Genomic DNA, 11,334 nt, shown 5'->3' with positions numbered 1-11,334 from the left:
GCATCAATACCTCGAACTGGGCCCAGTAGCATATAGACAGCCAGTGCAGGTCACGGATGATTGGTGTAGTGGAACTCCAACTTGGTGAGTCACTCAGTGCTCTGGTGGCATCATTCTGCCCCAGCTGCAGCTTCCAAACGACCTTCTATGGTAGCCACACATAGAGCTCATTTGCAGTAGTCCAGCCAAGAGGTTATGAGATCATAGATCCAGTGGCGTCACTAGGGGAGTGCGGGGGGTGCGGACCACACCAGGTGACACCATCAGAGGGGGGTGACTCTCAGCTTTAATTAAAAAAAATTAAGTTTCTAGGTGGTCCGGTTCTCGAGATATACATAAAAATGTCAGCCGCCCCCAGTGGCGTCTCTAGGGGGGTGCGGACCACACCAGCTGACACCATCAGAGGGGGGTGATTCTCAGCTTTAATTTTAAAAAAATTAAGTTTCTAGGTGGTCCGGTTCTGGAGATATACATAAAAACGTCAGCCGCTCCCGTTAAATATTTTTTTAACTACTGTATAGCACTTCGTAGCTTTAACCCCGCCCATTCAGGATTGCAGCCAATCAGTGAAGTGTTTGTTTGACCTGTGGCAGTGTCTAGTAAACCTCATTGCAAGGCCAGAAAATGGTGGTTTTCCCCTCCCCATTTATCTGAAAATCTCATAAATTGGGTAAGTATATACTTTTCAGTTTTTTCCCCTCTTGTGTGTAGGAGTCAGATCCTGGGCAGTGTTTTCAAAACCTTCCCAATACTTGCTTTTGTGGGGGTAAAAGCATTGGTAATCCCTTATGTCCAGAGTAAATCCCATTGAATTCAATAGGATTTACTTTTGAGTAGACATGGTTATGAATGTGCTGAAAATCAATGGGACTTTGGAGTGAATGTAAAAAAGAATTGTGTTTGTGTTGTCTTTGTCCCCCCCCTCCTCCAGTCCTATTTTAAAGCAAGTAGGCAGGGCTTACTTAGGTATTACAGTTTTTATTCTGTAGGAAACTAATACTGATTTTTTAAAAACTAATACTGATTTTTCTGCAATGACCAACTGGTTTGACAATAAACTATTATATGGGCTGTATGTATTTATACATTTGCAGAGTGTGTGTGTGTAGTCTTTCCAACAACCCTGTGAGGTAGGGTTGGAAACCAAGGCAGCTCACAACAAGAAATAAAGCCATTTAAAATCCAATAACCATAAATCAAGAATAAACAGTTGGAAAACAGCCTAAAGAGGCATGATTCTGAATTTTGGGTTGGGTGAATGAAGTTTATTTGTTTATTATTTGATTTATATCCCACCCTTCCTCCCAGTAGGAGCCCAGGGCGGCAAACAAAGCCACTAAAAGCACTTTAAAACATCATAAAAACAGACTTTAAAATATATTAAAACATCTTTGACAATATTTTTAAAAGCTTAATTTAAAAAATAAAAATAAGAAAAGGCTTAAAAACATATTAAAAAGCAATTCCAACACAGACTCAGACTGGGATAAGGTCTCAACTTAAAAGAACAAGTTGAAAGAACAAGTTCCTTATCACTTGAGGCTGTAGTTCTCTGCACACTTCCCAGTTTGAGTAAGCCCCATTGAATACATTGGGACTTGCTTCTGAGTAAACAAGCATCGGATTGCACTATAAATATATTTACAGATTGTGTAATTCATAAACATATTTGATAGTCATGTTTATATAAATATTTCTTCATACTGTGTCCCAATAAGTATTTGATTTCACACTATGGTTGTAGATGATTTTTTCCTCTACATCCTGAGGGGAGGATAGGCTGAGAGATGGTGAGTAGCACATTTAAGGTCTTTTCACCCCCCCTTTTTTATTTGTATTTATTTTATATTTCTCCAATATCTTCCCCTGGCTGCTTTTATGTATTTTAAATGTTTTTAGATTAAATCAATAGGAAATCATAATTGTGAACCTCCCTAAAAGCAATTTACCTATCCTTATGTTTTGGCAAAGTGATGGTGTGAAGGCATGCTGGAAGAACAAGAGACCATGTTTGAGGCATGTTATAAGGTGTTTGAGGACTTTGTCACACACTACTTTTTGAGACCTGTAGATTCATGTTGGAAAGAACATGTGCACGTATTGAATAGTGGCTTGGGTGCTGTTTTTTCAGTCTACGCTACATGCGTAGGGAAGGTGATACATCATCTGGCAGCTAGCTTCATAACGTGAGAATGAAAAACATTTGGATCACCATTCACTTGTTTACTTTTCTCACTATTGAGACCACTTCATATATTACTTTTTCATACACAGAAATTTAATCTTTGTATAGGAAAAAGTATTTTGTAAAATGTGAAGGACAGTGGCTGCCCAGTCAGTATAACCACTGTACAAGATCTACTCAGCCACTGTAATTACCTTTTTGTTTTGAGTGCCCTTTTGTCTGGGTCTTGGTTCAGGTGTGTATCCAACTTTGATGTGCTTATGGAAGGGGTGTGCAAGTAGTGCCCCCCCAAGTGTGGAGGCTTGGACAAACATTGTGTTATGGAAAACCAAAGTCTGTGTGAAAGTACATATTTGGGAATGCCATCAGTGTAATCCTAAACACACCTAATAAATAATATCGAACTTGCATGTCACAAAATATATTATGGTCATGTCCATAAGCACCAGGAGGGTAGTCACCAAGGGGATCTTAGTCCCTCTGCTTTTTTGGGAGCAGGGTCCCTATGTCTCCAAGCATCCTACAGTCAGCATGAAAAGGGAGTGTGTTAGTCACTGAGAAGAGTCTTCTAATATGCTTCCTTGCCTTTTCTGCAGATTGGAGGCAATCAGAGTGAAAGGAGGTGAGTCAGCCACTGAGAAGACTCTTCTCAGTTGCTAACGCTCTTCACTTTCATGCTGATTGGCTCCTAGAGATGTTTGTTGTTGTGAAAGAATGCATTAACAAAGATCTCATTCTTAATCCAGGAGCAAAAAAGGGTGTACGTGGCTGGAACTATCATGAAGGGACCCTGCAGTTCTGAATTTTCTACTAAACAACTGATAAATACCTATGTAACTTTGTGTCTGGAGACTTATTATTAAGAATCACTTTCCATAATTGTAAGGAGGTGTGTCCACATGCATGCATCCCAGGGCCCTAAATGAGGGGAGAGAGCAGCATAGGGACATAAGCAGATGTCTTATACCAGGGGTTCCCAAACCTTTCTTCTACATAGACCACTTGAAAATTGCTGAGGGTCTGAAAGTATCTGAAAATTTACTATGGGCATATGCAAGATAATTAACTCCCATTAGTAATAAGAGCAAGAATTTGAGCTGTGCGTATGATATTGTAATTTAAAGGTGTAATTCTAATTTTGCTAGTTGTTTATGTCACTACTATTGCCATTACATTCAGTGATATATGGGAATTATGATTTACGAGTAACATTAGTACAAAAAACATTACTAAGGATTCTGTATGGTCTGGTACAGGAGGAGGTCCATGGGGGTGACTCCATGAGTTACCGCACCGGGTGACACCAACCCTAGTGACGCCACTGCATAGATCACTGATGCCAAGCAGTATTAGTGGTTGCATTTAGTGTTTTTAAAAGGTGTTTGTATTGGTTGTTCTCATTATTTTTTGTACCCTGCATTGTGAAGAATGCTTCCAAAAAGTGGTTTATAAATTTTGTAAACTGATTAAATGCATGAAAGGGCCAGAGGTTCCCCACCCCTGTCCTAGATACTGCCATGGATATACAATGGAGAGTCTAGATGCCCTTTGAGCCATGGGAACTACATTTCCCGTGGTTCCCCAGCAGCTTTGGACATTGCCATACAAACTTGCAGTAGAGTCCAGGGCCTAAGAAAGGCCCCAATGCAGAGGGGCCACGGGGGTGTGGCCAAGTTGTTCTGGTTTTCTTCCCATCTTCCTCCCTTGCAAAGATACTGTGGACACTTAAGCATTGCCGTATTACAACTAGCTCTTGCCAGCTGGCATGCTCTGATCAAGTGAGATATTTAGTGCAGATATAGAGTCTAGATGTTCTTTTTATACTAAATGAGAGAATAAATCAAAACCAGAAATCTAAGAGAAGGCACCAGCCATGCATTGGCAGGCACAGGAATCCTAGAGCCTAGGGATTTCCTCCCCCACACTGGCAAATGTGGCAATTTCTCATTAGGAGCCGAGGTGCATTTTTCTGAATTATTCGCCTTTCATCTAGTGAAATGATGGCTGGTCCCTTCATTTTCTTCTGCTAGTGGGAGTCTAGTGACAAATGGAGCTTCCCTGACAATTCTATCTTGTTGCATTCTAACCAAACCACAGCTCCTCTCCCTCTAATAAGGGGGACTTCCATTCATAGCATCTCAAGTGGGATCCATTGATTTCCGGATGACAGATCTATTTGTCATCATATAGATCCTGCGCAACAGAACAGGGGTGGGGAAACTTTTTCACCCTGAGGCCACATTCCTTTCGGGACAACCTTGCAGGAGCAGGAAGGATGTGGGGTCAGATGCAGAAGTGTGTGGAGCAACACAGGTAAATTTTACATTTGTACATTAGGCTAGTTTCTACACACACTCACACACCCTCGTATCCTCTAACCAGGCAAGCAAAAGGCACCACCAGAGTCCAAGGATACATTCCAGCCAGGCCAGGCCAAAACGCTCAAGAGGTGTGAAGCAGGGCCAGTGAGGGGTGTGGCTTGGGGAGAGGAGGTGTGGCTAGGGAGGAGGCAAGCCCTGGAGAGAATCCCAAGGGCCAGACAGAAGGAAGACTACATTTGGCTCCTTAGGACCTGCTGTATTAGAATGACCTGTACATAACTAATCAAAGCCAAGGAATAGCAGGATGGCAGAAAAAATTGTAAATCTAGCGTCTCTTAATCTACATGGGGTTAGTGTTTAATTTCCAGAAAAGTCATATCAGAGATCAAATCAGTCTAAAAGCTGAACTCTTTCTCCTAAACCCTTGATGGGTGCTGCTTCTGTGGACAGAGACAAAGAGGGCTCTGAAGCCATGTGCTCTGACTGTGTGTTCTGAAGGGCTCCATGGCAGCTTGATTGGGAGGGGCGTGGCCTGATAGTTGCTGGCTGAAGGGGCGTGGCCTGATAGCTGCTGAGAGCAACTAGGAGCAGCTGTGTGTGCTGGGTATTTTCATTCTGTTTCCTGACTCCTACCTGAGCAGACCAGAGGGAGCTGTATCAGCTGGTCCAGAGAAAGATACAAGCGAACCAGCTCTCAGAGAGAGAGAGAGAGAGAGAGAGAGCGAACAGAGAGAGTGAACAGGGAGAGCTAACAGGAGTTTGGCAAGGGAGGTCCCTAAAAAAGTTTGTTCTCTTGTAGGGTGTACCACATACCAGCGGGACTCTCCTGTTTACCCTGAAGGAGGACAGGACAAAGCACAGGCCATTCCAACACAAGTAGAAAGAAACAAACAAAAGGCAGTAGAGATGATGGACTGGAAGGACACTCCAGTGGTAGTGACCTGCAAGGTGTGTGCAGTGTTTGTTGTCTTGCCTGAGAACAACATGCCATACACAAGCAACAAGTGCAAGCTGGTGGTGCTGTTGGAAGAAAAGGTGAGAGGCCTGGAACAGCAGGTGGCCACACTGAAGTGTATAAGAGAAGACAAAGAGTTCTTAGATAGAAGGCTGGAACAACGACAGCAAAGGGAAGTACAGGAGAAAGAAGAACGGCAGCATGTTGAAGCAGAAGAGGAGACTCCACGGAAAAGGGTGACAGTTCGGAGCAGAAGAGCAAGAAGACATCCATCACCGGTGGAACTACAGAAGTGTTTCCAGGCACTTGAGGATGAGACTAGAGGACATTCTGCAGGGAAAGAATTACAGGAGACCCCACACGACAGCAAGCGAGAGGCTGAAGATCAGTCAAGCAGAGGCAATGAAACCACACCCCATGACAAGAAGAAGAGAAGAGTAGCAGTAGTGGGAGACCCTCTACTTTGTGGAATTGAAACCCAAGTATGCCAAGAAGATCCATGGACTCACCAGGTCCCTGGTGGATGGAAGAGATGTGATGGAAGGGTTGCCATTGCTCATAAAGCCCACTGACAGATATCCCTTTCTTCTCATCCATATGGGAATGAATGATACTGCCAAGCGGAGCTATGAAGAAATCACATAGACTTTGAAGCTCTGGGAAGGAAACTCAAGGACTTTGGGGCCCAGATAGTTTTCTTGTCCATCCTTCTGTTACTTAGAAGAGAAGTAGAAAGGGGAAGAAAAATACTACAGGTGAATGACTATGAAGGTGGTGCTGACACGAGAGATTTGGATTCTGGGACCATGGGCTACACTTCCTGGAAGATGGACTGCTGGCAAGATTCCATGGCAAGTGACTCTAATAGGAAAAGGAGTCCAAGATGCATGGGAGTTATAAAAAAGGAAATTCTAAAGACACAATGGCAAACAATTTCATCAAGGAAAAAAGGGGGAAGACAGCAGAAGAAGCCAATGTAGCTTCACTAAAAGCTTAGAGATGGCCTGAAAACAAAAAAGGACACATACAGAAAGTGGAAGGAAGGCAAGACCACAAAGGACGAGTACAGACAGGTAGCATGGAATTGCAGGGATGGCGTTAGGAAGGCTAAAGCTGAGAATAAGCTGAGGTTAGCAAGAGATGCCCAGAGCAACAAAAAAGCTTTCTTCAGGTACATCCATAGTAAAAGACAGAGAAAAGAAATAGTGGTACAGCTACAGAATGAGGAGGGCAAAATGATAACAGATGACAAAGAAAAGGCAGAAGTGTTCAATTCCTATTTTGGCTCAGTCTTCTGCCAAAAGAGGGTCTATGACCCTCCTGAGAAACATGAAATTGAAGAGGCAGGATTGCAGCTTGAGACTGATAGACAAATGGTCAGGGAATACCTAATCGCTTTGAATGAGTTCAAATCTCCAGGGCCGGATGAACTGCATCCTAGAGTATTGAAGGAACTAGCTGAAGAACTCTCAGAACCACTGTCTATTATCTTTGTGAAATCATGGAGGATGGGTGAAGTGCCGGATGACGGGAGGAGGGCTAAGGTTGTCCCTATCTTCAAAAAGGACAAAAGGAGGACCCGGGGAACTACAGACCAGTCAGCCTAACATCAATCCCTAGGAATATTCTGGAGCAGATTATAAAGTCATCAATCAGTAGGCACCTTGAAAACAATGCAGTGATTACTAGAAGCCAACATGGATTTATCAAGAACAAATGCTGCCAAACTAATCTGTTCTCATTTGTTTGATCGGGTACTCTCCATTGTAGACTGTGGGAATACTGTGGACATAATATATCTCGACTTCAGCAAAACTCTGATACTCTGATTAGCAAGCTAGTTAAATGTAGGCTGGATGGAACAACCATCAAGCGGATCCATAGTTGGCTACAAAATTGTACTCAAAGTGGGCTTATCAATGGCTCCTTCTCAAACTAGGGGGAGGTAATGAGTGGGGTACCACAGGGCTCGGTCCTGGACCCAGTGCTCTTCAACATTTTTATTAATGACTTGGATAAAGAGGTGTAGGGAATGTTTATCAAATTTGCAGATGATACAAAATTGGGAGGGATAGCTAATACCTTGGAAGACAGAAACAACATTCAAAGGGACCTTGATAGGCTGGAGCATTGGGCTGAAAGCAACAGAATGAAATTCAGCAGGGATAAGTGCAAAGTTCTACACTTAGGAAAAAGAAACCAAATGCACAGATATAAGATGAGAGATACTTGGCTCAGCAATATGACATGTGAGAAGGATCTTGGGATTGTTGTTGATCACAAGCTGAATAAGAGCCAACAGTGTGATGTGGCTGCAAAAAAGGTAAATGCTATTTTAAGCTGCATTAACAGAAGTATAACTTCCAAATCACGTGAAGTATTAGTTCCCCTCCATTTGGCCATGAATTAGGCCTCATCTTGAGTACGGCATCCAGTTCTGGACACCACACTGTAAAAAGGATGCAGACAAACTGGGATGGGTTCAGGGCAACGAGGATGAACAGGGGACTAGAAACAAAGCCATCTGAGGACAGACTGAAAGAACTGGGCATGTTTAGCCTTGAGAAGAGAAGACTGAGGGGAGATATGATAGCACTGCTCAAGTACTTGAAACCATCACACAGAAGGCCAGGATCTCTTTTCAATCATCCCAGAGGGCAGGACATGGAATAATGGGCTGAAGTTACAGGAAGCCAGATTTCAACTGAACATCAGGAAAAACTTACCGTTAGAGTGGTATGACAATGGAACCAATTACCTAGGGAGGTGGTGGGCTCTCCAACACTGGAGGCATTCCAGAGGCAGCTAGACAGTCACCTGTCCAGTATGCTCTAATTTGGATTCCTGCAGTGAGCAGGGGGCTGGACTCAATGGCCTTACAGGCCCCTTCCAACTCCGCTCTCCTATGATTCTATGTGGTTACTCAATAGTGAACGAACTGCTTTCTGTACCTGCTCAAGAGACTCTTCCACTAACTAAACTTTACATGAGACCTCTGTGAATAGTGGTGGCTGGTGCCCACTAGATTGGTGGAGCTACTAGAAGGTCACAGGGGTATGGCCAAAAAGGGGTCATAGGGGTGTGGCCAAGTTGTTCTGGTTTTCTTCCCATCTTCCTTTCTTGCAAAGATACTGCGGACACTTAAGCATTGCAGTTTTAGAAACAAGATCTAAAATCCAGAGCTTGGAAAAGTTACTTTTTTGAACTACAACTCCCACCAGCCCAATCCAGTGGCCATGCTGGCTGGGGCTAATGGGAGTTGTAGTTCAAAAAAAGTAATGTTTCCAAGCTCTGCTAAAATTGAAAGTGTCTTACTTTGGTTCAGGAGGGATCCCTGCTGTCACAGTTGCTTCTCTGCTCGGACAGAAGCTGTGTGGCCTCCACCTGTTCTGGTTGGCATCTATGACTTACCGTGGTTTAGAAGGTATCACTGCTGTCACAGTTTCTAATGTGGGTTCATGTCAGAATAACTACATTACTCAGAAGCAAGCCCCACTGAATTCCATGGAAATTATATTGATAAATATTGCAACCTGAATTGGATAGTCTTAAAAGTGTCACACAAGACTGTTAACAAGGGACCCCATACATTTCCAGACCTATGGGAAAACATGATTACTTTCTTTAGCTTATTACCTTCTACATCAGTCCTGGGGCCAAGTTAAGGCAGTGTGGGTGTGGCCTTCATGGAAATAGCTCTGAGCATGCTCAGACTGGACTTCAAGGCAGCCCTTCTAAGTTTTTTTACTGAGGCTGCTGTATAGCTCTCATAACAACAGATGGAGTGGAAGCCTTCCCCATGGGGGCTGCAACACAGGCAGACCCCCCAGGTCACATGGCTTTTCTGTTTAGAGATACATGGGAGGGGCATCCCATAAGTATACTTTTGGATTTGGATTGTCTAAGTGGTGCAGGGACCTAATTGGCCAGTTTTACAGAAATGCCTCCCCAAGTATCTGGAAGTTCACTGAAGCATAAAATGTCTGAGGGACAGAAGACTATGTGGCTTTGAGTTTGACATTATCTTTGGAAGGGTTGTATCCCAGTACCCTAGTGGACCAGCCTCCACAGTCAATGAAGAAGGGTTGGTTGAAGATTAGAACCCTTGGCATCCTTTTGTTTTGCACATTGCTTCATGCCAAGTAAACCTCCAGCAGTGATCTCCACCTCTGCCATTCATCTAAAAGAACTTGTGATGTGTGAGCATAACACAGAGCCCAAGACATGGCAGGCTCTGGATTTCCACAATCTGCCCATCTGTTGAGGGGGAAAGACTGCAGGGAGACTGCATGAATCAGGACATTGTATAATGGTCCTCCCTGTGGAGCACAGGAGTCGCACCTACCCTTTGGAATTTCCTCCCCTTAAATATTAAGCGGTCACCCTCTCTGTTGCCTTTCCGGCACCTGTTGACGACCTTCCTCTTTCAACAAGCCTTTTAAGTAGAGACCTTATCTCATAGTTTCTTTTTTAATTGTATACTTCTGTATGTTTTAATGGTGTTGTTTTTAGTTGTAAGCCGCTCTGAGTCCTATTGGAAAAAGGGCGGGGTAGAAATAAAGTTTATTATTATTATTATTATTATTATTATCCCAGTCTGTATCTGTGTTGGAATTGTTTTTAAGATGCTTTTAAAGATGTTTTGCTCTTAAGATTCTTTTAAAAAAATTTTTTTTTAGTATTTTGTCACTGTTTGCCAGTTTGGGAACCTCACCAGCAGGTGGCTCCCTTTGGGAGGAAAGCTTGGATATAAACTGAATAATAAATAAACAAATAAATAAAAAATCTCTTAGGTGCAAAGTGGAGTCCACATAAGGTTGGCTGCCACAGACAATGTACGAACTGTGGTTGAGAAACAAGGAGAATATTCCTAGAGCAATCTAAAAGGGCAGGGATGCTCAATCAAGCAGCTTCCAAAATTTGTACGAAGGGTACACACCTAAAGAATTTGGTCCATTCCAGTTCCAGTACATCATTTTCCTCTTTTAGGAGTGGGCCAGATGTGGCCTACCAGCCTTCTGCAAAAATTGGGCACCTCTTATTACCTTGGGAAAGTGCATATTCTTTTCCCTCTGGTGTGTGGCACCTTTGCAAGAAAGTCTTAGGGTATCAGGAAACAGGAAGGAATCTGAGCTAGTGAAATAACATGAGGAAAAAGGATCACTTTATCAAACCCTTGGTAGATTAAACCTCATATCCACGGAATTTAGCATTCTCCTCCCAAGAGCCAGTGTTTAAGAAGATGGCACTGGGAGAAGGGCCTACCATAGTTGGAGTGGCCCTGGTAAGGTACCTCTTGTCTCTCACCACTAGGGTGGGCACCCCTGTGAGCTTGCTGGGGGCAGTGGGGTGGGGCAGTGCCACTGCAGTAGGGATGGTGGCAGAATGCAAGACAAGTGCTGAAGACAAATGCTGGACAATATGGCTACAATCACCATCTTGATTTTCCCAGAATGCCCCTGGGCTCTGTTGGGGTCCAGATGCATTCTGGGGAAGTTACAGTGGCAATGGCTGCCGTCTTCTCACCCAGTGCTTCTCATTGTGTAAAAAAAGGAAATTTATTATTATTATTATTATTATTATTATTATTATTATTATTATTATTATTATTATTATTATGGAAGCCAATATGAGCAGCAGTGGGGCGTTGGGCCCACCATGCCCAGTGCTGATGCTGGGCCTGCTATTTCCTATTATTCTCCCCAGCATCTTATAATACCTATATAGACACCAAACATAGGTTGCTTCCCCCTCCCTTTCATTTTAAAGTACCACTGCTTATTATAGGCAGTCATCACTATCCTAATTTGACTCATCTTTCCCCATACCTTAAGTCACTGTATATCACATCATGGAGGAATGAATTCAGAAGT

The sequence above is a fragment of the Rhineura floridana genome, chromosome 4 (assembly GCF_030035675.1).
Source record: "Rhineura floridana isolate rRhiFlo1 chromosome 4, rRhiFlo1.hap2, whole genome shotgun sequence".
In the NCBI taxonomy this organism is placed as follows: domain Eukaryota; kingdom Metazoa; phylum Chordata; class Lepidosauria; order Squamata; family Rhineuridae; genus Rhineura; species Rhineura floridana.
The sequence above is the reverse complement of the archived record's forward strand: the minus strand, read 5'-3'. Positions refer to the sequence as shown.